The sequence below is a fragment of the Manacus candei genome, unplaced genomic scaffold (genome assembly GCF_025592945.1).
Source record: "Manacus candei isolate 608988 ecotype Guabito, Panama unplaced genomic scaffold, ASM2559294v1 h1tg000153l, whole genome shotgun sequence".
Taxonomy (NCBI): Eukaryota; Metazoa; Chordata; class Aves; order Passeriformes; family Pipridae; genus Manacus; species Manacus candei.
This window is the reverse complement of record NW_026138201.1, coordinates 500306-527127: the sequence shown is the minus strand read 5'-3', so window position 1 is coordinate 527127 and position 26822 is coordinate 500306. Positions and strand designations below refer to the sequence as shown.

The window sequence follows — 26822 nt, the reverse complement described above, 5'->3', positions numbered from 1 at the left end:
GTGAAGAGCTGAAATTTTAAACAACAGAAAAGGTTAATATTCAGACATCCATTAAAATTTCCACTGGGATTTTCAGTGGCTGTGTTACAGATGAAAAACATTTGGAGATGATCTTACCAACTTATATGGGTTTTCTCAAATGTCAGTGATTTAAGACAATGAAATGGTGGTGGGAGGTGTAACCTAAAAAAATTACATTAACACCACTTTGGGGTTGATGTTTTTCTGCTTTAGCTGTTACTGATGCCCCTTTTTTCCTGTTCTCATTCCCACTGGTGATGTATTGCATGAGAGCTGTGATCACAAATTCCACCTTAACTTTTAGAGGAGGGTTAAGTCGGGTGTTAGGACTTGTAGATGTCTGTACCACCAAAGGCAGATTTCTCCCCATGCTTGGCCCCCCCACCTCCTCTAATGTTTTAGACTTTTACCATGTTTCCTCTAAGGGCTTTGGATCAAAATTGGGATAGAGTTGCTGGGTTTAAATAGCAGATCTCTAATAAGAGCTATTGTTCACTCTCCTGCCTGCTGTTCTGTACCACAGTCTGGGCAGTGGATTGTAGTCAGTAGATGTTATAAATCATGTTATTTGTCCTTTGCCAACTTTGCCCCTTTCTCAAGAAAGAAGCTGCCAGTCCGAATGTTAAAAGACCCTCTGTGAAGAGCAGAAAACTTATGATAGCCTGGAAAAGGGCAAGTGGGGGGAATCAGCAAAAGAATATATAAACTGGGGAGAGTGCACAGCCACTGCTGTTTATTGGGAAGATGGCTCTTGGCTTGATGTGCATACATAAGAGTGATGGATATGGACCCGGGATGAAGTTCATCTCTTTAAATTATGATTAAACAAGCAATTTCAATCACAAATTATGTGTCACCCTGTCTATAATCTGCCCATTCACTTTACAAAGTAAAGGAGGCAGCTGATTAAATTTAGCTGGCGTGGTTTTTTGCTTGCTGTCTAGACAATTGGCCTGGTTCCCATTGCTCTGGTCTCTGCTCTCTCTTGGTTGAAGGCCCACTAGGCCACTTAACCATTCCTGTCCTTTGGACAGTGTGTTCCGAGGCTGACAAAGAGCATGTGGGGCTGGGCTTTCCTTCCTCCTGGGTCATTAGCAGAGAATGTGGGACCAGCCAGGATGCACACCCGGAGGGTGTCCTGTTCCAGTGAGATGGATCAGCTCTGGAGCCAGCTCTTCCTGCCCTGCTGCCCCTGGAGCTTCCATCCCACCTGTCAGCTGCTGGCACTGCAGCAGCAGTGTATGGATTCCATGGGGTCTCCTTCCAGCTGGAGTCTGTACCTATATTAGAGGGCAGTGAAACAAAGGCAAACAAACCCAGACACTGCTCCCCACCCCTTGCCATCGACACCAAACCCATTCTACAAGTGGTTCTCACCTTGAGTGCCTGTCCCCAGGTTCTCTGGGTGTATTGCCCTCTGCATGTACAGACCCAAGGGTACAGGTGTTTCTTACTGGGGCCTACTGCAGCAATATCCTTCCACTCCAAGCTAGTGTTACTGCCCCAGTGCATCTGCTGTGCTGGTTTGTAGCACCCTGAGGGTGCACTGTTCTGTTGTGCTGATCGTTGTTACTCCAGGTTAGACCTGCAGAGGGAGGGATTAGCCAGAGGGGTAGGTAAAGTGGAGCTGGGTTTGGAGTGAACTCAGTGTATGAGCTGATCATTTAACACAAAAAGCACTTGGAAATTTGGGCTGCTCTTACATGCAGGGGATTGGCCTTGTGGTTGGTGCAAACCAGCTGAGATTTGCCTCTGTCAGCAGGGGTTGGTCAGCGCAGTGCTGAGCCCCAGGGTGTCCTGGCACCCTGCCTGCAGGTGGGAATTCTGCTCCTGGCATTTCCCTAGTACCACTACAGCTCCCTGCACTAAGGGAAGTTCAGTCCAGCCAGCAGGCAGGACTTTGTAGAACGGATACAGGAGGCACTGGAAATTGAATTTGCACAAGATACCAGGAGGATTCAGATGAAGCTGAGCTTTGTGTCCAGGCCATCCACAATCAAAGATCTAATTTTGCCTCTGGAAATCTAGGCATCCTAGTGGATGCCTATTTTTACCTATATTACTAGTTTCCATTGTGATTTTTTTTTTTTTGTTTTCCTTTAGAAGTCCCCAATAGCCCAAAGTGTAGTGTGATCTTTGCCCTGGTAACTTGGTGTGGGTTCTGACACAACACCGTGCAAGGTTCACCTCTCATGCGAGCAGTTGTGTGCTGAGCATCCACACAGGCAGTCGGTCAGAGGTTTAAAACTGCAGGGATTTGTTAAAGAATCTGTAGCAGCCAGTGGTTTCATCCTGTCTGGGTCCATTTTCCTGATTCCAGGGGGTGTGAAGGTTTTCTGTGGTTGTGTTCTGGTTTGCCGTGTTTCGCTCACAGGCTCAGCACAGGTGTGCAGATCCCATGTGGTGTGTGTTGAACCTTCTGTACCTGCTGCACAGGTGTGCAGATCCCATGTAGTGTGTGTTGAACCTTCTGTACCTGCTGCACAGGTGTGCAGATCCCATGTGGTGTGTGTTTCACTCTCTGTACCTGCTGCACAGGTGTGCAGATCCCATGTGGTGTGTGTTTCACTCTCTGTACCTGCTGCACAGGTGTGCAGATCCCATGTGGTGTGTGTTGAACCTTCTGTACCTGCTGCACAGGTGTGCAGATCCCATATGTGGTGTGTGTTTCACCCTCTGTACCTGCTGCACAGGTGTGCAGATCCCATATGTGGTGTGTGTTGAACCTTCTGTACCTGCTGCACAGGTGTGCAGATCCCATGTAGTGTGTGTTTCACCCTCTGTACCTGCTGCACAGGTGTGCAGATCCCATGTAGTGTGTGTTGAACCTTCTGTACCTGCTGCACAGGTGTGCAGATCCCATGTGGTGTGTGTTTCACCCTCTGTACCTGCTGCACAGGTGTGCAGATCCCATGTAGTGTGTGTTGAACCTTCTGTACCTGCTGCACAGGTGTGCAGATCCCATGTGGTGTGTGTTTCACCCTCTGTACCTGCTGCACAGGTGTGCAGATCCCATGTGGTGTGTGTTTCACCCTCTGTACCTCTGCACCGTCTGTCCTGAGCATGGCAACGTGAAATGGCACTCAGGAAACTCAACTCAGAGGTATTCCCCCCCTCTGCCCCCTGTTGTTGATTCTCCTGTGCTCCTGCTAATCCTGTTGGAAGAACTGTGTTTGCCCAGCTCAGGCTGGTGTTCCACTTGGCCCCACCTCACAGTGAGCTCGTACCAGAGCTCCTCTGAACACCCCGGTTGAAGTTCTTGGTGATTTGATGGCCTTTTCTGTCTCTTTCCTTACTGTCACTCAGATTTCTAGTGTTTGACCTCATAAATGCTTTGCAGAAATACTTTGCACCTCCCCGAAAGCTCTGCCTTTTTGTCTTCAGTTAAGATTTTAACCGTTTTTAATGCAAGCGTCATAGTTGTTTTTTTTCTTTCCTCTCTTCAGAAATGAAAAGTGAATATTTTTCAGGTGCACTTTGCCCTTCTTACATAAAGGAATTAGCCTCTGCTTTGCCCTTTTTTGGTTTCTGAGTTGGACACAAGCTTGTGCAGAGGTAGTTCTTTGACTCTTGTTAATAAATAGAAGACACTGTGTGGCTTCTGGATATTTTGTGTGAATTACATAGGTTTAATTTCTTACCATGGAAAGGAAACACTGAATAGTTAGCTTCTAATTCCAAACAAGGATTAATGCAGTAAGGAAGACAATATCCTCTTTAAAATCTATTTTTGTCTTTCCCTCCAATTTTGCTATACAGCTTCCAGACCTTCCCCCAGACCCATCCTGCCTGGTTTCCTGTTGCAAATGTGAGGAAACACTTGCACATATCCCTACAAAGAAGCTTTACGTATTTTGTTGGCCATTGCACTTCATTTTCATAGCATTATTTGCAGGTTAGACCCTCCTGGAGAAAAAATAAAATCAGTTTTGCTACAGCAAAATGAGATTTTTAAATTAATTGGGACTTTTTTGGCTTAGAGGGTAACACAGGCATGCTTCCAGTGAGGATAATGTTTAAAACTGTGTATCATGAGCTAGAAGGAAAAAAAGGAAGGCTACTTTTGAACCAAACTTCATATTGTGTTGTGTGAGAGATTCCACATGTTGTTACTTCATACAAATGTTTTCTCACAAGAAAGAGAACAAAGTATGAAATTCAAAAGAACGTAACAATAAAACATATGGATTAAAAAAAATCTGTCAGCTTAAATGAGCAATATCATCCTTTAGCTTGCTTCCAGTGGGTCTGAGATGTTTGTTGGCTGTTTTAAAATATGAGGAGTTCATTCTAGGACAAAGAACATTTTCTGGTTTTTTTACGTCTTCCTCTGTAAATCATTGGGGGGGGAGAGAGAAAAAAGGGTGGAATTATGCTCTGGACGCTGATGCCTTTGCATTTTTGGCATTATGCCTTCTTACTGTTTTATTGTCTATTTTGGCTGAACTTGAAGTTCCAACCATGCTCCCTGCCAAAAAGGGGAAAAAAAAGTCAGGTCCTTTAAGGATACTGAAAAATGAAGCCAGTTCTTGAATCCGCCACGTCCTGTAAGCAAATAAAAATGAATCTCTATGGAGCTCAGACGTTACTTCCTGTTCTCCTTTGGATTCCAAGCAGGAATGGAGCAATTTTTCTCTGCATCCAAAAAAAAAAAAAAAAAGGAGAGGGGAAGGGGGAGTAGAGGGTTTAAAAGCAGCACAGGAGAAGTCTTCGAGAGGCTTCTATGTGGCTGACTTTTAAAATGTGTGTAAAACATTTCACACTGTAAGGACGAGCTGTCTGCACTTGGAACACGGGGCAGGAGCCTCCTTCCCTCCCTCCTGCCCTGGTGCTCCTGTGCTGAGACAATGGTCATGTGAAAAACACACAGGATTTCTGGTTGTGGTTCCTTTTCTGCTGGTTCTGTAGCCATTGCTTCCTGAGCTTGCAAATGTTTCGGTCTCGATAGCATTTACTGATTTCTGAAGGCATGTGACAGTGATCAAGATGATCCTACTTGTGGCTTCCTGAGGAGACCAAAATGAGAGGAGAAGCAGGAGGGGGGAAGGAGAGAGAGAGGGAGAGATGCCCTTTCCAGATGAGCTAATTAGGATTTTGGTATGGTAATCTGTGTATTGTGATAACTGTTCCAGCAGCAGAGATATCCATTTTTAGGTGCTGCAGTTGCCCAACTTCTGAATGACTGAAGAAAATATCCCAATGTAAGATAAACTGCTAGCACAAAGTAGACTTCTGGATTTTTGCCACTGTGAAATTAGGAGTAACTGTAACCCAGGCAGACCAGCCAAGCTTGAAATTCACTGTGGACAAATGTTCTTTGTGCATAATTCTAGAGGAAACTATTTTTGGTAGTGAATGAATATATGTAATCATTAACACATGATGGGGCCGCTGTAAAGGCATCGGGCTGCAGCGTGAATGCTTCCAGCACCCAAGAGGTGCTGCTGTATTTTACTTCATAAACTCCCTAAAATGTTCTATTACTTTTTTTCCCTTGTTTCTTAAGCTTACATCAATAAAGCAACTTTAAATTAAAATTATTTTTAGGAGAAAAGGCTTGATTTCTTTTCTTCAAAAGAGGCAAAATGATGTAACTCAAAAAAAGTTAGTTATGCTGTTGCAAGGAACTAGAGAAAACACAAAGGAGATTCTCCCGAGATCCCTGAACATCCTCTCGTAGGAGGGTTTCAGTGTGTGTATATTTACTTGTGCTTGTCTGGGAAAGGTAAATTATCTGAGAGGCACTGGATTTCTGGATAATAGTAGAAGTTATTACTGGTTTTGCAGACAGCTAAGCCTTAGAGATACCATTATGCTTCTTGCCAGTGTTTAAAGGGTTCACTTGCTTTCTTATCTCTGCCCAGAGTGGGACACAGGAGGCCTGTCAGCATCATGGCCCTGATGACAGCAGTTCTCTGAGAGCAGCTTTTAGCACTGCCCTGTCTGTTCCCGGGCTGAGTTTGTGGCCCGAGTTTCAGGGAGGGTTTAGAAGGGATGGGACAAACATAAGTCCAGAGTCTCTGCCCAGAAGGTGCCAGGGGGCACGGCCCGAGGCCTGTCCTGCCCTGTGCACAGCCAAAGGGTGCCCTGCTCCCTGGCACTGCCGGGGCTGCAGGGCAGCACTGGGGTGTTCTCCTCCTCTGGCTGGGACATCGGTGTCCCTGGGGAACATCTGCAGGGGCAGGGACTGCAGGGCAGCACTGGGGTGTTCTCCTCCTCTGGCTGGGACATCGGTGTCCCTGGGGAACATCTGCAGGGGCAGGGACTGCCCTGGGGTAGCACTGGAGTGCTCTGCTCCTGTGCCTTGGGTATTGGTGTCCCTGGGGAACATCTGCAGGGGTAGGGGCTGTAGGGCAGCACTGGGGTGCTCTCCTCCTCCTCTGCCTTGGGTATTGGTGTCCCTGGGGAATGTCTGCAGGGGTAGGGGCTGTAGGGCAGCACTGGGGTGCTCTCCTCCTCCTGTGCCTTGGGTATTGGTGTCCCTGGGGAATGTCTGCAGGGGTAGGGACTGCCCTGGGGCAGCACTGGGGTGCTCTCCTCCTCCTGTGCCTTGGGTATTGGTGTCCCTGGGGAATGTCTGCAGGGGTAGGGGCTGTAGGGCAGCACTGGGGTGCTCTCCTCTTCCTCTGCCTTGGGTATTGGTGTCCCTGGGGAATGTCTGCAGGGGCAGGGGCTGCCCTGGGGAGCTGAGCTGTCTCGTGGAGCAGAGGGAGGTGCAGGACATGGTCACCCTGCCCCGTGCTCACCTCGCCGGTGGGTCCAGAGGCAGTGCCAGTAGCGTGGGGAGGGAAGTGCCGTGGAAGTCGGATGGAGTTGGATCTCACTGAAATGGATGGTCTGTGGGCCTTCATTGTTGGCCTAGGCCCGTGTTCCTTTCTCTTTGACAGGGAATAAGGAAGTTGTTAACTTTCTAATGGATATGGACTTTTTTTTTTCTTTTTCCTTTTCACTTTTTTTTTTAAGGCTGAACTCCGAAGGGTTATGCAAACAGTAACTAGTGGGAACGAGATTTACTTCTAGGTGGAGTATTAAATATGAGCTTTACATCTGGAAACATTTACTGGATCAGACCCTATCTGGGATTGCGAGTCAACCAAGGAGCACAACGGGAAACAAAGAAAATGGCACCAGTAACTCAGAATACTTTTTTTAGAAAATGAATAATTCTAAATTTCGTTCATGCAGGATCATATTTATGATTTGCATAAAATGCATATTTTCCCAAATTAGGGCTGGCATAACAATGTTTTCACCTGTAATGTTCATTTTAGCTGTTCCGTTGTCTACAACTTGACTTTAATATTTAGAACCATTTTGGCCAAGGATTGCTGACTGCTTTCATAAATGCATAAACCCAGAGTTTTAACATGTTCCATCTTCCATGCACCACAGAAATTTTTGCAGTAGTTCTCCCTCTTACTTTAAAGCTCAGACTTTCAGACTACAGATTGTGGTGCTGTTGTGTTAGACTTGAGACTTACTTTTGTAATTGCAGGGAGAAACTTTGAAGCTAGCAGTATCCCAGACTTTTGCTTTAACTGGATTTCCTGAGGAGCTGAGAATTACTCAGTGTGCCATGTCTGTCTTTTGTGTCTTCTATACACCTGCAGCCTGCACAGTGCTGAACTGCATTTCCACCTGTGTCTCCCAAGGATAAATGCTCCTGGCTGGAACAGGATGGTGCCAGGTTCCATTCCAGTTCACGTGCTTACAGCCGGGTTCCATAAGCTGTGATGTTCAGAGGACAGATTTTACTGGAATTTCTTAAATTTGCATCCTCTGAGATTGTAAGAGTATTCCTGAGGGATATTAGATGAAGTAAAAAAAAAAGGGGCAAATTCTGCTTTCTTGAAAATATAGGATGCTCTTAACATTAACTAAAATTTTTGGGTTTGTATATTGCCACACATCATCTGTCTGATTGCATAATTATTAGAAATAATAACATTAGAAAAACTAGGAATCAATAGTGACAATAAAAGAATTATTTTCTAACTCTGCAGTTAATTTCTGTCATCTCTCTGCCAAATTCCTTGTTTTAACCCAAAGAATGAAAATTATGCTAGGAACAGAGGTCATTGTAGTCTCCTCAGGGATGATGCAATTGAGTTGGAATAAGCCTTCCTTTGGAGGACTGTGGATATTCCTTGAGGAATGAGGTATGCCTGGCACATCCAAAGGTGGTCTGCTAAGGGCCCACCCGTGGTCCTGGAGGCCGTACATCCTCCCCCAGGAGGGTTTGCATTGTCCTGCTCGTGGCCATGGAGGTGATTAAATCCTGTTTTGCAGAGACAGGTGTCAGTGTAGTGCTGTTGTGGGATATGGAGTCTGGAGAGATTTAAAAAAAGGAGCAAATACCTGTATCAGTGAACAAAAAGGGAAAGGAGAAAATGGTGCAGGATTCAGGGACAGCCCTAAGTCACTGCAGCAGATCCTGTGGAAAGAGATCTTTTGGAAGTATCTTCTGGAAGAACTGTGGCCCTACTGAGGATGGGTGGTTGATGGCCAGCTGGGGGAAGGTAGAGCGTGTTTCAGACCCACTGATGGCTTATGGCTTCAGCCAATTCCTACACCTTGCAACAAAAACATCCTAGTCTTATGGGTGTCACCAGTGCAAGCCCCCTGCTTCCACGGGAAGAGGGGTGTGCCTTACCCCCACCAGTGCAGCCAGACTCCCTGCTCGTGGGTACTGCTGCCTTGGACTCACAGCTGAGAAGATTAATTCTGTACTATTAAAATACTGTGACTCTTACAAGGTGTGTGGTGCAATCCAAGAAACAAGTATTGTGTGAGGTGCTGGGGCTTTGCTCACACCTAGCAGGGTGAGTGACTGCAATTCCAGGCACCTCAATCCCCAGCTTTCCCTGCTCTCAGCCTGATGTGGAGGGAAAGCAGCAGCAGTGAAGCTGTGCTGGGACATGGAGAACTCAGGCACTGAATTTAGTGAGTGTATATTTTCTGTTTCAGCTATGAGTAGAGACACAGTGTGTCATATTCTTTCTGTGCTGGATGCTTTGACTGAACAAACTGAAATGTTTGGTGGCTTGTTGTTTTTTCTATAATCTCTTGCATTTCAGATTTTATTTAAAGGTTGGCTGATGCAGTGCTGCTGCTGCTGCATACCTGCTGGAACAGTAGTGCAGGGGTTCAATGGAATTTTTGCTGTGCTTATACAGCAGGTTTGCCATGGCAGCTGTTCTGCTGAGGCACAAATTGAGGGAAGGCAATTTTGTTTATTTACATAGAGGCTGCAGGCAGTGGTGGAAGCTGCTGTGCAGGAACAGTTGAACGTACAGGATACAGTGAACTGGGAGTTGCAGCAATTTCCCCAGTGGCTCTGAAGGAATTTCAGTGGAGGTTCCTACTCTGGCAGCAGCATGTACGAGTTGGCTGCACTGGCACAATGAATGTCTAATTCCATCTTGCACTCTCAAGTGCTCCTTGTTTTGCAGAATTATTGACATCATTAGTAAGGTAATTAATGCAATCTCTTACTAAGAGGTGATCTCCCTTATATTCGGTTCTGATATCTCCTACTACCTAGGTGGGGACAGAGAGAAACAAGCAGTGGAGTTGTTCAGGGGAGCTGCAGCTCTCCTGTTAGGGGCATTTTGTTGAAACAGTAAGTGGATACGTTCATGTGTGAAGGTTTTTAATGGCCTGGATTTTGCGTTATTACAGCTCCAAATCTCCAGTGGAATCGTGGCTGGTGCCTTTGGGAAGGGTGTGAGTGGTGAGGTTCAGTGTTCTGTTTCTCTTGTACCCCAGTGGGAATGTGATACTCTCATAAATCAGGTTAACTACATCAAGAGGTTTGGCATTAACTATGATGTCATAGCGTCTCCAAAGTGCTAAACTAGAACAAATCATGCACAAATCCTTATCACAAATCCTACTTAATCCCTTTTATATTGCTCGTTATGAGCAGACATGTATCACCATACACACAGATTATACAGGGTGTGTTATTATGTGTATTCCCCCATGGAGAAGGCTCAGTCAGCGGGGGATTCCCCTTTGCCACAGGTATTGCCCATTAAAACTCGGTGACTATGACACGAAGAACCACCCAACATTTACCTAAGTAAAAACTGAGAATTTGCTTTGATGTTCGTGACCATTTATATTAGTTTTCTGAATATGACTGTAAAATCACTGTTCTGATGATGAAAACGCCGATGAACTGAAGCAGTAATTTCATTAGTATTTGGGTTGGCCTGCATTTTGTGCAGAAGTTTTTGTCTGAAGTGTTTGAGATCACTAAGAAGTCTTTACTCATGTGTTAAATTGCTTTACTTCTTAATTGAAATTTGGCATAAAATCAAAAGATTAGAGAATATGGTGTACCTGAGGTGAACAATCATCACAAACAGTATAAAAGCATAATCAAGACCAACAGTTAACAAAACTCAGACCCCAGAAACCCAAGGCTAAACAAAGGAGAAGAACTGTGAATTTTCTTCTTTAGTGATTTTTGGATTGGTAAACCAAAATTGCCAACATATCCTTTGGATATTTTGCCTTCCACTTCTGTACAAAATTACACAACAGTTGTAATGGAATGGCTTCTTGGGCTTGTATATTTAATCTTAGGGAAATAAGATATAATGGGTGCTAACTCCTGGTGTGCAATAACTTTGCAAACCTTCAAAAACTCAGTCCACACAGTATGAATTTTGGGAGCTAACTTTTTTGCAGCTTGTGTGTTTGTCTCAGACTGTGAGCTGCACTCCAGTTTAAAACCAGGTGTAGTCTACGAGATGCTGGGTTTATTTAACGCAGCAACAATGCTGGAATCTGCTGGAAATCACTGCATATTTTGTAACATTTTTTTCCATTTTAAAATGCTGAAGTTGGCTAAAGCACTCGATAACAGTCTGATGCTTACATTGGTGGTGAATGTTCAATGTGCCCAACACAAACATTTGTGTGTAGTGTACTCAAACTGAATGACTGATGTTACCTCACTTACTGTGTCCCTTGGTCCTGCCCTGTGCTCGGTGAGGGAACTGCTTGGCGCTTGTCTCACTTTCAGCTGGGACATGAAGAGGGTGGATATTCACATGACCACTCAAAACTGCTGATACTGGCCCAGAGAAGCTGCAGCACAGTTAGATTTGCTTTGTTCCATTTTATGCAGAGACATGGCTAAGTTAGAAATATTAACATACGCTGCTGAGAACTGAGGAAACTGGTGATTTTTTTTTTTTCATTCTTCAGTTAAAAACAGAGTTGTTCCCTGCAACCCCGCCAGTTTAAGATCAGAGAGCAGTATTTTGACAGATGCTCTTTTGTGTTTGCTATGTCAGTAGCAGGTTTTTGTGCCCCTCTTGTCCAAGAAAGCAGAAAATCAGCATGGAATTCCAGTGGCTGAATTGCTTTCTGTAGTTGCAGCCAAATGGTTTATTTGCTTCACATTTTGCCCAGTTGCAGTTGTGTGGATGTAAGTGCCCCTCTTCCCCCCATGTGTTATTTTAATGATGTTGCAAGGCTGTCCTTTCCACGTGGATGTATGTCAGTCGTGTGGCATGTTGGGAGCTGACAGAAGCAGCCAGCTGATCCCTTCGTGTTACTCTGAAATAAACCATTCAGGTGAGAATTGTCTCAGTTTTCCATAAAAATAACCTTTAAAGCTTGCACATGAGGCAGCAAGCAGCATCAAAGCTTATCTGTCATCCTGAATGAAAATCTGGCCCAGGACCTGTTTACCTGCTGTAATTTCCTGAAGACATTTTCTGCATCCTTTGCCATTTCTTTTCCCTGTGTGTGTGGTGAGATGCCTCTGTCTCTTGGCTTTCCAGGATCAGTCCCCAGGTGCCTGTGTTTCCTCCTCTGCCTCTCTGTTTATTGGTTGATCCTTGTGCTCTCTGGCTTTCCTACTCAGAAGACTCCCAGCAGCTGGATGAATGTACGTGGTTTTCTCTCAGCATCTGCTCTCATTACTCTCTCTACTGCTCAATCCACTGCATAAACGAAGCTATTTCTTCCTCACTGTAATGGTAAAGAACCACAGTGCTCTTTGCCAGGGATCTACTCAGTTTGCCACCTTTCCCTTTGCACTTCTTGAAGGCAAATGTCTTTTCTTCTTCTAGAAGTACAAAGAGATTAATTTCTCTTAACAGAATCCTCACTTAAGAGACTTGTATGTGAAGGCAGGCTCTGTGCTTGTAGGCAAAGGCAGATTTTGTTTCAAAATTACAGAAATAACAGGCCAGGTAAATGCATGTAATCACTTAGTGCTGCAGCAAAGAAGTTATAAAGGCAGATACAAAGCACAGGGCTGTTGTGTCCACCCATATCTGAATCTGTGTGGAACCCAAAGGACCTGTAGCAAAATTTGCTCTTTTCCCCCCTCGCCCTTTTTTTTTTGTTTTTGAAGAAGTGAACTTGCTAAGACTCATTGAAAGAGTTGGTAAATTGTGTGTTACATCCTGAATTCACCGTGACTGAAGCAATACGGGGAGTTAGTGGAGGCAGAGAGACAGGAAAATTAGAAAAGCTCTAATGGCTTTCAGATCCCATGTAACTTGTGGCTCACTGAGAAGGTCAGTCTCTGTGCAGACCTGCTGGAGAGGAGAGAGGAGGGCGTCTGAAAGGCTGTTTCTCTTCAGGCAGTGAAATGTCCCATTATACTTCTCTGAATTGGAGCAGTATTACAAAACATGAGCCAGACTTCTGTGGTGGAAGGATTCTTGTTAAGGTAAATTACAATCTTTGTCTAATCTGAGGTCAGACTACACCAGTGGGTGCCCTCTGCAGTAGATCCATGGACACTCAGAGCAAAGCTCTCCCTGTGCTCGTGCACTCTGTGCATCTCTGTGGCTACAGGTTTGCTTTAACTGAACAACTGGTTTTCAAAATATCTTTGAGCTAATTGCTGTCAAACTGTCTGTGTGACAGTGATTATTGTCACTGCCTTAAATGCATCTGAAAAATAGGATTCTTTGGGTTTATGATGTTATTAACTGATGTGAAAATTGCTTTGGACTGTGCCGTGTTCTCCCCTCTGGGTAGCTGGCAGTCTGTTGTTCCTGACGCTGCAGAGCAGGTTTGGTGCCTGTGGTTGATGTCAGCCCCACTCAGGGCTGGCTGTCTGTACAGCTGCAGATGTGTCTGTACAGCTGCAGATGTGTGTGCACAGTGTCTGCCCCAGCCCCAGAGCTGCAGGAGCCGCAGTGGCTCTTGGTGGCCATGGATGGGGCGAGTGCCAGAGCTCTGGGGAGTGCTGGGAGCTCAAGTGCCCTCTGGTAACTCACAGGGTCAGTAGAGCTTGGGGGAAGCTGAGCTTGGACCACCATCAGGGCTCTTTCCTTTGTTGAACCTGTCCATTGTCCATGGCTGCCAATGGACTCAAGGTGATGTACTGGCTGTTGGCATCTGTACACACAGGGGGATATGTACAGTGCATTCATTTTGTAATGATTTATAAACCTCAATTAAAGAACATTGTAAGTGTGAAGCTATCTTGGTGTTATTATCATAGCCAGTGATTCTCATTTCATCTTCAGTACGTTCACTATTTTTAGTAAAGCTGCCTTCAAAGAACACACTTGTTCTCCTGCAGTGTGGTGTTTTGGGCCAGGTTCAGGTGTGGAGTGGGCAGGTGCAGTGCCCCTGAGCTGGGGTCTGTACCTGGCCTCCCCCCTTGGAGGAGCTGTCACTCCTCTGGGAATGGAGTCACTGTTCCCCCCTCTGTGTCTGGAAGAATGGCACTGAAACAGCACTTAATGAATCATATTATGTAAGTAGTAGTTGAAAAGCCTATTGATGCTGTATTTTACTGCTGCATAGGAAAACTGGGAATATTATTTTGATCCCAGAGTGATTAACGTGTCCAAACATGCTGCAGGGAGTTACCAGCTCTTCCTAACCTGACAGAGACCAAGTAGAGCAAAACCACATCTTTACAGCTGTGGGATAAGTTACTATTTTACAATGGAAGAAGTATTTTTTTCCGTAGATACTCTGTTGATTAATTACATAATTCTGATTTGTTTAGATAAGATCACACAAATAAACACTTTTCACAAAATTAGAGTACAAAGACTTAGAGCAAAGAATATTGAAGAAACTTTTATTTCCTTAACTTACAGCATCACAATGTTGGGATCTAGGGGAGGAGGGGGAAGAGATGGCTGGAACATCTCAAATACTTGTGAAAAAAAAAAAATTAAAAATCACTTATTAGTTTGGTTTCCTTCATGCTGAAAACAATCCCATTCCACGTGCTGATTTTTGTAAAGCATATTTTCTTGTCATTTCTATACTAGGCCTGTTACATTTTTAGGGTCTCTGCTTCTGTCTACAGTAGGTCCTGGAGTTGACTACTTCCAGCTGTTGCTTCTCCTTGAGGTATTTGCTGGCTTGTTGCAGCTGGTCACTGTGTGGGTTGGGTTTTTTGTTTTGGGTTGGGTTTGGAGGGTTTTTTTTCCCCCTCTTCTCCATATTTTTGTGCGGTTTTACAGCATGTCTGGCACCCAGATTTTGGATCCATACTTTTCTTTTGTCCTCAGCAGACAGTATTTTTCCATGTGTGAAAGAACACTTCTGGTACTTCAGATGCATGAATATAATTTGCTGCAGCCTTCTTGCATATACAACAAAGATTCCTGATTTCAAAGTTTGTCCTTAATCCAAGTCTGGCACGGCAGAATTTCTTGTTTCTCAGAGGTTATTGGGTGTGTTGTCCTTTCAGAGGCCCTGTCGGAATCTCACCTGGCAGCATCCCTGAGGGCATTTTCCAAGGTATCTTTTACATGTTTCAATTTTTAGTCTTTAAATTACTCTGAATCTGTTTGTGGCATCCATCCCACATTGAGGAAAGTCCCTCTAGAATGGTCAAAAACCTCTCATGTGCAAGTGTGGTATTTCTTTTCATCACTGTCAGAAGTAACTGGTATATTGGCTACTTTAAGGCTCATTTAAAATCAATATAAATTTTCCAGAGAAAAATGTTTCTCTGCCTTGTGTTTTAAGCCGGAATGATTTTTGGTTTGTTTGATTTTTGATTGGTTCCGTCAATGGAATTGCTCTTCTCTAAACTTTCCATTGATCTTTTAATTCTTTTTTACTGTGTATCATCCTACTGTCATGAACTGCAGTAGCAGCTCCTAACTTAAAATAACTACACGTAGAGAAGTACTGGTAAAAAAGCACTTGTTCATGCACAGTCTTTTCTGGGGGAGAGTTGGGAAGAGGATTTGGTGTAGCAATGCCTCTGGTCTTATCCAAGTGTATAAATATCTGACAGGAGGTGGAAGTGAGGGAGCCAGGCTCTTCTTGGTGGTGTCCAGTGGCAGACAGGCAGCAGGCACAAAATGAAATGCATGGAATTCCATCTAAACACAAGAAAAGAGTTCTTGTGAGGGTGGTCAAAAACCAGAACAGGCTGCCCAGAGAGTCAAGACCTTGGAGCACGTGCAGATACAGATGCACATCCTCCTCTGCCACATCTGCTGGCAGTGCAGCACTCTTGGCTGCCTTCTAATGCCCCTTGGTACTTGCACTGCTTTTCCAAGCATTTCTAACTGTGGCACTGACTGATTCCAAATGTTGAGTTTAGGAACTGCAGAAAAGCTGTATAAAATGTGATCTTACCAAAGACGACATTCTGTGGTGTTCCAGTGGCTCGGGAGGGGAGTCAGTCGTGTTCCCAAAGGTACATGAGCTGAAACAGAGACTGCTTTGTGAGCTTGACAAGGCCTCTTCTGCCGAGGAGGCTGCTGTCATCCTTGGTGTGCAGAGAATGTTCTCTTCCTTAGGGCAGAACAAGTACCCTCAGAATAACGGGCTGGTTTTTGTTCCCCATGTCAAAGCTGTGAGCTGTAACCCAGCACATTCAGTATCTTCCTGTTTCTTTCCCTGCATTTATGATAAGCTCAGCATAGTCCCACTGCTGTGTGCTTTCTTGCTAGAGGTGTGAAGGAAAAGAAAAAAAGGTGAATTCGGTCTTGTTGCATTTTTCCTGTTCTAAGGAGTGGTGTTTTCTGGGTTGGTTAATGAACTGTGCATCGTTTTTGCTGTGTTAGCATCCCAGGTCACTTTGATCTCAGAATGGTGCCAAGTGGGTTTAAGGGGGTGTTAAATAGGAATGGTAAATAAAGCCTACATTTGGGTCAAAATTCATCGTCACAGATACCTATCATTTCACTACCAATGCAACCTTGTTACTGGAATCCATTGGGAACACATTCCTGCCTAACCTAAACAAATCTGCTTTATCTTAGCAGCGTTTTGGTAACAGATGTAGCCCAGAGACTGAACTTTGCAGATTGTGTATTGGAATCGAGATGTTTCAGCTTAATTCAGTAAATGTTAACAACAGTTAACTAATTGCACAAAAAACATATCCCCAAATTGCGAGGAAATAGTTACTATTTATGGTTTTACTTTTTTGTCTTTTTCAGCCTGGAGCATCTTGGGGTGGTTGATATTTTGCAAGGGAAGGTGATGCCATTTGACTTGAAAAACTGAAGTCCAGTTCTCCTAAATCTTGCCGTAAATGGTTGGAAAAAAAAAGCAGTAGATGTATTTGAAGGCAGAAATTGTTGTCAGAGACTCAAGTGATAACTATTTTTTCACAACTGCAGCCTTTGAATAAACATTAAACAAAGATGTTGAAAAAGTTGAAAATTCATGTTAGAATTGCTCCAGGCTGATGTAAATTATATATCCAGCACTTAAGCACTTACCCTGTTCTCGTTGACCTCGATAGCAATTACAGAGGTTGTATTTCTCTATAGGGAACTGAAGTCTGAACAATTTATCCACATTTCTAGAAGCAAGGAGGCAAGGCCCCTGCACACACACCACCACGAGACCTGCTTTTCAGAGCAAAACTTCCTGTGGCCCTTGCAAATGAGCCCAGTTTTCATTTCTACAGAGCTCTTCCCAGTCTCCTGGAAGAAAATGCCGAGGCCAGGGTACACTTCTTTGGTTTGTCTTTTGCTGCCATGGCTGAACATAAGGAATGTGAATGCTGCTGCAGGCTCCCAGTTTGGCTCTAGAGGTTGCGGAGAGGCTTGGGGTTGGTGTGTTTGTTTTTAAGTCAGTGTAGCACTGTGCTGTGTTGTGTACACTGCTCTTCAGGGTGCTCTAGGATCCACTTTGTGGTGTTGAACATGCTTTTTAGTGTACAGATGGTTTTAGCATCATAAACTGGCACCAGTGCTCAAACCCAGTGATGAAATAGGCCAGGTAAATTGCTTTTCAGGTTAGACACTATCTTGCAGTACTACGATAATATCGACTCTTTTTCTGTGTTACCCTTTCACTTTTCCCTGTATCACACTTTAAGTAATTTGTTATGTCTTTTTCACACTGCAAATACGGTGTGAGGAGATGGTGACGTGTTTTACCTGCAGTTCGGATGAAGAACAGCCTAATGCATGCAAAAATCACATTATTTAATTATTTATTTTTAATTGAAGTTTTTCTTCTTCTAGAAGAAACAGTTAATTCCCACACACGGGTAGTTCAGATCCTCTTCCTTTCCCGGGACTCCTCATGAAAAGCCAGTTGTGGTGATTACTTTCACAGAGGCTGCAAGGATTCAGCCACCAACTCCCTCAGAGATCTCCATTCAAATTTGCACAGCTTGTGGAGCAGTAGCAGCTCAGAGTGGAGTTCTGCTGATACCCTGGAGCCATGTGGATCCTGGTTCCATTAGCATTCCCATGCTTTATTCATGACATAGAGATGTCTTAGTTTGTTAAGGAGTATCAGATGGATATCAGAAGGGTTTTTCTGCCATTACAGAGTGATTTTGCTTGTCAGGTTAAACTGCAATAGCTAAGAACTTTGGGGTCTTAATTTCTTTCATGTTGACCTGCCTAGGAAATAACATTTATTTTCTTTAATTAACAAGAGGTGAAATGTAAGCTAGCACTTCCTAATTAACTGTGCTGGAGAATGACTGCAAGTGGCAAAATGAGAGGTTCTTAGCGAGTTTTAGGAGGGTGAAAATGTATTCCACAACTCCTGTTCTGTATGGTATAGCATCCAAAAGGGAGGAATTAATCTGCTGCATGTCAGTGGTTTACACCGAAAAGAACTCATCCTGCAAATCTTTCAGTAGTTTGTACAAAGTTAATACAGGGCATGTATTTTTTATGACTTATAATAGTACAAATGTTTACCGAGGGTTTCATTCAGATGTCGGATCGTTTTAGCATAAACTGTTAAGCTCTTCTTGTATAAGATCAATATTTAAGAACTGGATTTAGAGATTTAATTTTACAAGATACATAGCTCCTATGTATATACAGCTTTATATACCAAATATAAAATTATTTTGGTATATATTTTTCACCTCTAAGTTGGGTACAAGTTCATTGTCCCTTGGAAGAAAAAGTGACACCTTTATTTGGGCTCACAGTACTTTTCATAGGTGAGATCTAAGTGCTCATTGCCAGCTCAGGTGTGTTCTCTGTAACCAGAATGTTTTGATTTAGAGCTTGAATTCAGTAAATTAACACAAGTTTGGGCAAAGGTAGAAATCCTAAGTATTGACCTCCCAGAGTGAGTTTGAGCAGTCTGACCTGATCTGTAAGTGTTGGTGGTGCACAGGAGAACAGCTTTGGATTTGAAGGTTTATCACCACAGGGAAATTTTGTGGCAATACGTTTTGATCTCCTAGATCAGGATTAAATTATAATACATACCAGGCTGTTTCAAGTTCTGAATTGTCAGTTTTAGGGATGCTTTTCTTTTTAAATAACTGCTTCAAACATATCTTTATTTTAAAATACCTTAAACCTTGTATCATTTGCTCTGATGTTCACATAGACTTAAAGTATGGTTTTGTGCAACAAATGCTCATTAAATATTTAGCCTTACTTGGTAATGCATAACAAGAAATTTTGTTTAGGTTAAATGTTCATAAAACTTCAAATGTTCGTAGTCCCAGAACCCCAAATTTATGATAGCTTTGCAAGCATGTTTTCCTTGTTTTATTTGTGGGGGATTATTTTCCCTCCCATGGCAGATGGGTGCACTGGCTAGGAATTCTTTACCAAGTGGCAATGAAGTTTTATCTCTTTTTTCCTTTTCTTAATGCCTCATTTAACAGAACTATTTCTCATGCAGTGTAATATAAATTTTAATGTAATATAAAAATTCTGTCTTTCTTGTGGTTCATTTGCCTTGTGAAGAAGACATAAAGCATCTTTTTCACAAACTACATTTTTCTCAGAACTTTTTAGCCATGTTTTTCTCCTAGTTCATTTTTTTCCATGAGTATCCCTTTCTAAAATGGTTTCTGAACAACAAACCAAACAAATTTGATTAACATCCTAGAATATACGCAGAGGTTGTTTTTTCAGACCCTCATATACTTTTTTTTATTCTTCATTTTTAAAGTAAATAAAAAAGGCAAAATATTTTTAATGTTAAACCAGAAGAAAGCATACATTTACTCCCATTTTGTTACAAGAAGTGGTCAGTGTTTCATATTCCTAGAGCTCTGTAAAGAGCAATATTAATAAAAATATCTTTCCCTAGTTTTTAATATACAGTTTTTCAAGAAAGGGTGGGTCTGGTGTCCAGCAGGTCTGATTTTGGACTGTGGCCACCTCAGGTGTCTCAGAATGGCTGTAGGTTTTGCCGTGTCCTTGGGGAATTAGGGTGATGAGAACTGTCCTGGTAGGAGCAGCCCCCAGGTTGCTGCTGTGAGGTTTTAGGCTCTGCAGGCTGGGTGCCTCCCTGTGCAGCTGGGAATGGTGACCGTGCCATCCTGGAGCAGGTGCCCTGCCCAGGCAGAACAGAGGCTGCCCCTGGAAGGGCTGGCTGCACAAAGGTGGAGTGACTTGCTCGGAATAGCTGCCTAACTATGAAGGAGGGTTTATATGCCCAGCTTTTTGGCTCGTCCAAGTAATGAGGTGAATCCTACTTTGATAATTTTTAGGTTCTGGCTCTGGGTTATGCTCCCACTTGGACGCTTTAAGAGGATGTTCATCTCAGTGAAATTGCTTTTACTTATGTTATATAATCCAGACCCAGTGTTTCCTCTTTTCCTCTGTATTCTCCTATTTTTCCTGGTTTATACTTAGGCATTTTCCCCAGCTGAAAGAATACCAGCAATGCAAAATGCAGGTTTTTCTTGTCCTTGAAATCTGCATATGTGTGCTTATGAGATCAGGCAAAGGTTTGGCCGTTCCACTATCAGGAGTGCGTGGCTTCCTGGGGAGGGAATTCTGGGTGCTTGGACAGCCAGCTCAGTGCTGTGTATTCAGCCTTGGAGTGCAGACATCCCATTGCATTCCAAACTGTACTGCCAGCCATCTGAGTTTGGAGTCCTGTCCCCCCTGGGATGTGGGTGTGGATCTGTGCTGGCTGGGAGGGTTCCTGGCAGTGCTGAGGGGATCTTGCCCTGGCTCCATCAGCAGGGGGATGGTGGTGTTCTTACCCCGAGGGAACACCAGACACCGCTTCCAAAGGCAGGGGGGGTGCTGGCTTGATGCATAAGGGATCCCATGGATAATGAAGTTGATAAGTATGTGGCTTTTTATTACTTGAGCTGAGTAAATCAGGGAGTGCTGTGCCCCCCGAGCTCAGGGGGTTTGGACTATTTGGGATTCTAGCTCAGTAACCAGAGTATCGACAAAGGCTGAAAATACACCACACATCTGTTAGCAATTGCCTGATTTTGATGGTGTATTTCCTGAAGAGTTATGGTAATGGCAGGAATTGTGAGAAGGTTAAAAGATGGTTGAAATTTCCAGCTAGCCTTCTCCTACTGTGTTTTCTTTTAGACTCATGCAATTGCTTGCATTAAGGTCAGCTGTTTTAAAGTAGCTACAGGAACAGAGTTTTGAGTTACAAGAGTCTTTTGTGATGCCTCTAAATGTCAATAACTCGCTTAGCATTAGATGATCAACATATACGAAGATATTCCCAGGCTAGGTAACTAGCAGACAGAAATGGATTAGCTTTTGTGACTGCAGAACAAATAATGTAACAGCAACACACAATTAATTGCACATTTCAGCACAATAAATTTGAAGGGATGTAGCTAATAGATTGCAGGACTGGTCGTTGGCTTAATGAACATGTCAGGAGTGCTGACACCTAGAGACCAGTGAACTGGTAAATTGAAGATGATCTGCTTTTTCTCAGTCTCTGATCATTTACTCAGCCACACGCACTTTACTGGGCCGTTGCTGCTGTTTGCAGGTTCTGCCTTTCTAGGACAGGTGCTGGTTTTCATTTGTTTGCCCTTTAACAAGTCTGAAGAAAGGCCTGGTAAATGCATCTGGTGGAGTTCTTCAGGCAGTTGATGAGATCTGGTTATAAGTTACTATGACAGTAGCTGTGATGTCGATCCTGTCGCTTGCTGAGGGATTCTCCCCTGTCTACTCTGTCATACTGGCAGGCTAAAAGAACTTGAAGATTCATTTTCTTGTAGCCAGTGAGAAAAGTTAAAAAAATTAATAATAGAGAGAATAGAATGTTCATCTAAGTAGGAAAGCTGTAAACTTACCCTATTTTTCCTTTGCTGTGCTTTTTCAGAAGTCTTTGCCAGTGGTTTTTGCCGGTGTGTTCCCTTGCTTCCTCCCCCTCCCCTTTCACTCTTGTATAACCTTCCCCTTCCTGAGGAACTTTATATTTTCTTTTTCAGCACATTCATAATCGTTTCCTTGTCTCATTCCTGTCTCTTTGCTTACATTCTTTCCTTGCTCCTGAAATGCTTAAGCTCATTCTCTTATCAAAATTAGCTCCCTATTTTTTTCCTGTCTCAAGTGAACTCCAAGCCTTTTGTTCTGTCTGTCAGCTGAAACCCAGAGCCATGTGCTCACCCATGGCCAGTGGTGGCGAGTCTTGGGCTAGTTGAGGGAGTTAGCAAAGGGCAAAAGCTGCAGCTTCATTGTTGGAGGAGAAGGAATGTGAGAGAGGCCTCCTTGATGTTCTTTGTTCAGTCTGGTGCTGTGGACTTCATATTTTGACGTCTTTCTGTCTCACCTGTGGAAAAGTTACCATGAGCTGTATCTTGGCCTGCCAGGGAAGCACATGGAAAATAATTCAGCCATTACCAAAACTACTGTATCGTGATAGAGACCTAAGTGAATAGAATAAAAAGATTTTTCTAGATAAATGATAGACATCTGTGACTGCTCTCTCAGAATATGTATTGTATAAACTCCTGTGATACTTAATCAGTAAAAATGGCAACATCTGTGATAATATCTTCCCAACTGTGGTGCTGCAAAGCATACCAGACTAGCTCCTGGAAAAGCAGGAGCTGATTTTAAAATAAAGATCAAAGGAACTATGTTGTGTAATGGCAGAAGATCTATTGAAATCTGCTGTAGCATAAATTCATAGGTTTTAATGTGAATGAAATTGTAGACTCAGACTGAAGTCATGAAGTAGGATGCATATTCTAGTCTCAAAAACTGTGCCTGCCTTAAAATAATAGATGTCAAACCCAAAGGGTGTGTTCGTGATTACAGCAAGTGCATTACCTGCCTTGCCTTGTAGTTGTTAAAACTTCCTAAAGGACCTTCCTCAACACAAGCACAAAGGAGATAGCTGACCTCTGTTGAGAAAGAGCACTAAGAAACACCAACATCTGCTCCTTTACCCTTCAGTACAGTCCTTTGGATTACCAGAATTTTTAACCAACAATTCTTATTTATGGGTGACTTATTGCATGCTGTTTTGAAAGCATTGTCCCTGGTGGTTAGGAAGTTCCAGCTAGTTACGTTTTTTCCACTCATACTTGGCTGTAACCTTTGATAAAGCTCTGTGTGTGATGACCACCAAATACAGTGCACCTTGCTCACAATGATTCCCACTACTGCGAAGGTAAGGTCTTGCAGTAACCTGTTAACAATGGTTTATGTCCATTTTTGCCTACTTTTTAACATATTTCTGCACTGAGTGACTTCCATTAGCATCTCTGAGTTTGGTTAAAGGTCTTTGTTCAGCATGTTAAGTTCAATATATGTTGTATTGTGGCCTTGTGTATGTGAGAGGGTTGGTGGATAGGAACAGATTTACAGGAGCTCTGGCAGGGCTGATTGCTGTTTGAAGGGCACAGCACCTCGGTGCTGCTCCTCCTGTCGCTCCGGCAGGTTCACAGGCTGCTTTCCAATGCTTTTCAAGGGTAACGCAGGAACCTCTGGAGGCGTTACGGCCCTGCTGACACGGCCCTTCCAGCCCCTGCAGCGCCTCAGCCCCCTGGGGGCCGGCCGCCATCTTCCCCTCGGGGGCCGGCCGCCATCTTCCCCTCGGGGGCCGGCCGCCATCTTCCCCTCGGGGGCCGGCCGCCATCTTCCCCTCGGGGGCCGGCCGCCATCTTCCCCTCGGGGGCCGGCCGCCATCTTCCCCTGAGGGGGCCGGCCGCCATCTTCCCCTGAGGGGGCCGGCCGCCATCTTCCTCTGAGGGGGCCGGCCGCCATCTTCCCCTGAGGGGGCCGGCCGCCATCTTCCCCTGAGGGGGCCGGCCGCCATCTTCCCCTGAGGGGGCCGGCCGCCATCTTCCCCTGAGGGGGCCGGCCGCCATCTTCCCCTGAGGGGGCCGGCCGCCATCTTCCCCTGAGGGGGCCGGCCGCCATCTTCCCCTGAGGGGGCCGGCCGCCATCTTCCCCTGAGGGGGCCGGCCGCCATCTTCCCTGAGGGGGCCGGCCGCCATCTTCCCTGAGGGGGCCGGCCGCCATCTTCCCTGAGGGGGCGTCCAGGAGAACTCGACAGCCCAAGCTGTGCGGTACATCTTCCTGCACCTTCCTTCTAAAATGTGCTCACGGGCAAGGCAGGGCAGCTTGCAAACTGCATCCCAGATTCAGTATTATTTAGAGACAACACAAAACCGTGAGGTTTTTTCTGTACAGAACCACAAAACTGCAAGGGTCTCCTGGTATCTGTGGTCGTTCATTCACCTGCCCAAGACTCTGGATGAAGGCATTGCCTTGGCCCCAGTTCAGGTGGCTACACGCAAAAACTTAATGATGAAAAAGCAAATACAGGAGGAAGTTCTTCAAACCTGAAAGTCCCCATCCCTTCTTCTGCGCTGCGGAGGTTGTAGCAGAAGTGTTGCACTGGAGAGTTGTTAAAGGAGCTGGGCACTGATGGCCTGCACGCTGTTCTCCCACTTCAGAGGGTATGTTCACACTGGTTTCTGGAGATTCTGGGGGAGGGAAAAGTGCTGCATGACAGACAGATATGGCCTTTTCAGTACTAGGGGAGATAAGGGGAGTCAGAAAAATCATTTAACGTCAAACTCTGCCATTACTGTGTCTGCTGCACAGTTTGTGATGTTGTAAATCATGAAGCAGAAAGAAAAAATCTGACAGCTCTAGAGGAGATTTCATGGACTTAGTCTGGCCTATGCTTCATTTTTTAGAGGTGATTCTCTGCCACATTCTGGTTGCTCCTGTGAAAGACAATTTTTAATTTTTTTGGCTGTGTCAGCACTGTCAGTTCACAAACTAATCTAGCAGTAAATCAAGATGCTCTGTATTTGGGTGTTCTGCTGTCTCAGAGCCAAGAAGACTTCTCTCTGTATGTCGCTTCACTTGATCCTACAAAGAACATCCCTGCTATTACTGGAGTGACTCCAGTCAAAAGGAGTAGCACTGTCTTTGTGCAGACTGGCTTTGATCAGGACTGTGACCTGTTCAGAAAACAGAGGTTAGTGCCAACTCAGCTAAGCTCTGCTGATTTGCAGGTGATGGGAGAAGGGTCATACCAAGCAGGTGACTAGTGCAGCTGGGTTTTGTGTCTGCTAGGAACAAAATATGGCCAGCTAAATGCATGTGCAAGTGACCCAGAGCACATGGAGTTGGTTGTTTCTCATTGTGAGCTCAGGTGCAGGTGGTGTGCAGGAGATCTGTGTCTCATGGCAGTGCTGGGTGCAGCCAGCAGGGCTGAGGCCGGAGGCCGTGGTAGTTGTTTCCCCAGGAAAAAGGAGAGTGTGTGTCTGTGTGTACAGGTACCCATGAGCCAGAGTGCACTTGGGTCATGAAACGGGTTTGAAAAGCTAAACATCCATAACGCTTAAAAGGTGCAGAAAGAAAAACATAAATCTCAGTATCTCTCACTGAGCTTGTGTTTGCTTATCCAAAGGTGCACAGTAAATAAAACAGGGATCAGAGTTTGAAGCCCAGAGACCTGTGCTGTGAACTTGTCCTGCAGAAGGCAGATGGGAACAGCTCTGTGAGCACGTGGCACTGAGAGAGCTGCACACTGAGGCCAGTTTACTTCGTGCCACGGCAGCTGGGAGAGCAGAGTTAGAGCTGATACCTCTGCCACAGAACAGGCACAGCTGGCATTTAGTCCCAGTGATTCTACCTTGGATACACTGGACGACTAAATTCTATAGAGGATGTGAAGAAAACCTAGGTGGGAAACACTCGCTATCCACTTTTTATTTTGGAAGTGACATACATATATGTCTGATACAATTTGTGAATGTGCACGGCCCTGTAAAAATAGAAAAATAAATGTTGACTTTCTAGTATTCCATATTGATTTGGGAAGTTTGAAATGTTAATGTTTCTAAGTTGATTTAAGGTACGTATTTGAGAATTCCTGACCATGTTGACAACCTCTCCATGCAGTAGTGGTGCTGGGAGCTGTTTTGCAAATGTTTCTAACTCATTTAATGCTAAATAGCACCCAGTTTGTTAACAGAGAATTTTGTAGCTGTATAAATATACTTTGTTGTGTGCAACCTGATGCAGTTAATAAAATATTTTTAACTCCAGGTAAAGACACAATATACAAAGATTAAATAACAAACGTTAAAACTGAGAATGATATAAATGTAGATCTTTGCTTATCCTAGGCTGGAGCATTCTGAACTAGAAGTTCAGAATGAAAGGAGAAACTATAATATTACAGAAGTAGAATGTGGTTAATAGATCTAAGGCCAGGCAACTAACCTAACTAAATTAGGGTATTTAATATCCTGTCTTGGCATAATTCCAATTGTGTTATGTATTTTGGTGCAAATCGTTCATACATGTTCACTCTAAGCCTATTCCCTGCTGTTTTGGAATATTGTCCTTCTCCTCTCATTGAACTGAGGTTCCATGTGAGCACACAAAGCTCAGAAGGACAGCTGTAATGATACTGCTATGATTTCATTGACAGCACAGCTGTCAAACACTGCTGCCCAAGGCTGGAATTTGCAACTAAATCTGCGAATTAGGTGAAGAGCTAAAATAGCAGTAGGTGCCTGTCTGCATCCTTAGGCACCTAAGTACCTTTCAGACAGCCCCATAGCCACTCTTTTTTTGTAGAACAGCAGTGATAATCATTCCTCACTTTGCAGTTATCCTGGGAACACTGAGACACTGAGGTGTCTTAATTCCACCATAGAAGGGGCAGCAAACGAGAGGATCCTTCCTGTGCCTGTCCTTTTACTCCTGGTTAAGGCAGCCTGTCGTGCTGACTTCCTGGTGTGTGTCACGGGCAGAGCACCACTTTGACTTGTTTAGAGCGTAATCCATGGAGCAAACCGTGGTGCCAGGATTCAGGGAAGGCTGTGGAAGGAGCACGCTGTATTTGGCATTGCATGTGTTAAATGGTCACTCTGTCTTACTGTCTTATAAGCCCCCATTTCTACCTGAGTTGGGGTGGAAAACTTGCAAATGCAATGACTGCCCTCAAAGCAGCTGTGGATAGGAGTGGGTTTGTCTTGTGTGGACGGTCAGTGGGGGTTCCTGGTGCTCTGGCTGATTCCATGGCACTGACCTGGGTTCCCTTCTGTCCCATCCCATCTGCTCCCCTGTGCAGAGATGCAGGGTCTGTGTGTTTAGAACTGCTTGCAGCAGGGAGCTGGGAGGAATAGCTGCTTTTCA

The 26822-nt window shown here is 44.4% G+C and overlaps 2 long non-coding RNA genes across 2 annotated transcripts in view; both read left to right on the top strand.

Moving 5' to 3' along the window:
* LOC127463297 (uncharacterized) overlaps positions 1 to 26822 on the top strand; it is a 275239-nt gene that overhangs the window by 67152 nt on the left and 181265 nt on the right. The gene's annotated exons all lie outside the window — the stretch shown is intronic.
* On the top strand, positions 1987 to 2902 carry LOC127463304 (uncharacterized). Its single transcript, XR_007900773.1, has 3 exons — positions 1987 to 2457; positions 2509 to 2610; positions 2819 to 2902. It is a non-coding gene; the product is annotated as an uncharacterized LOC127463304 (long non-coding RNA).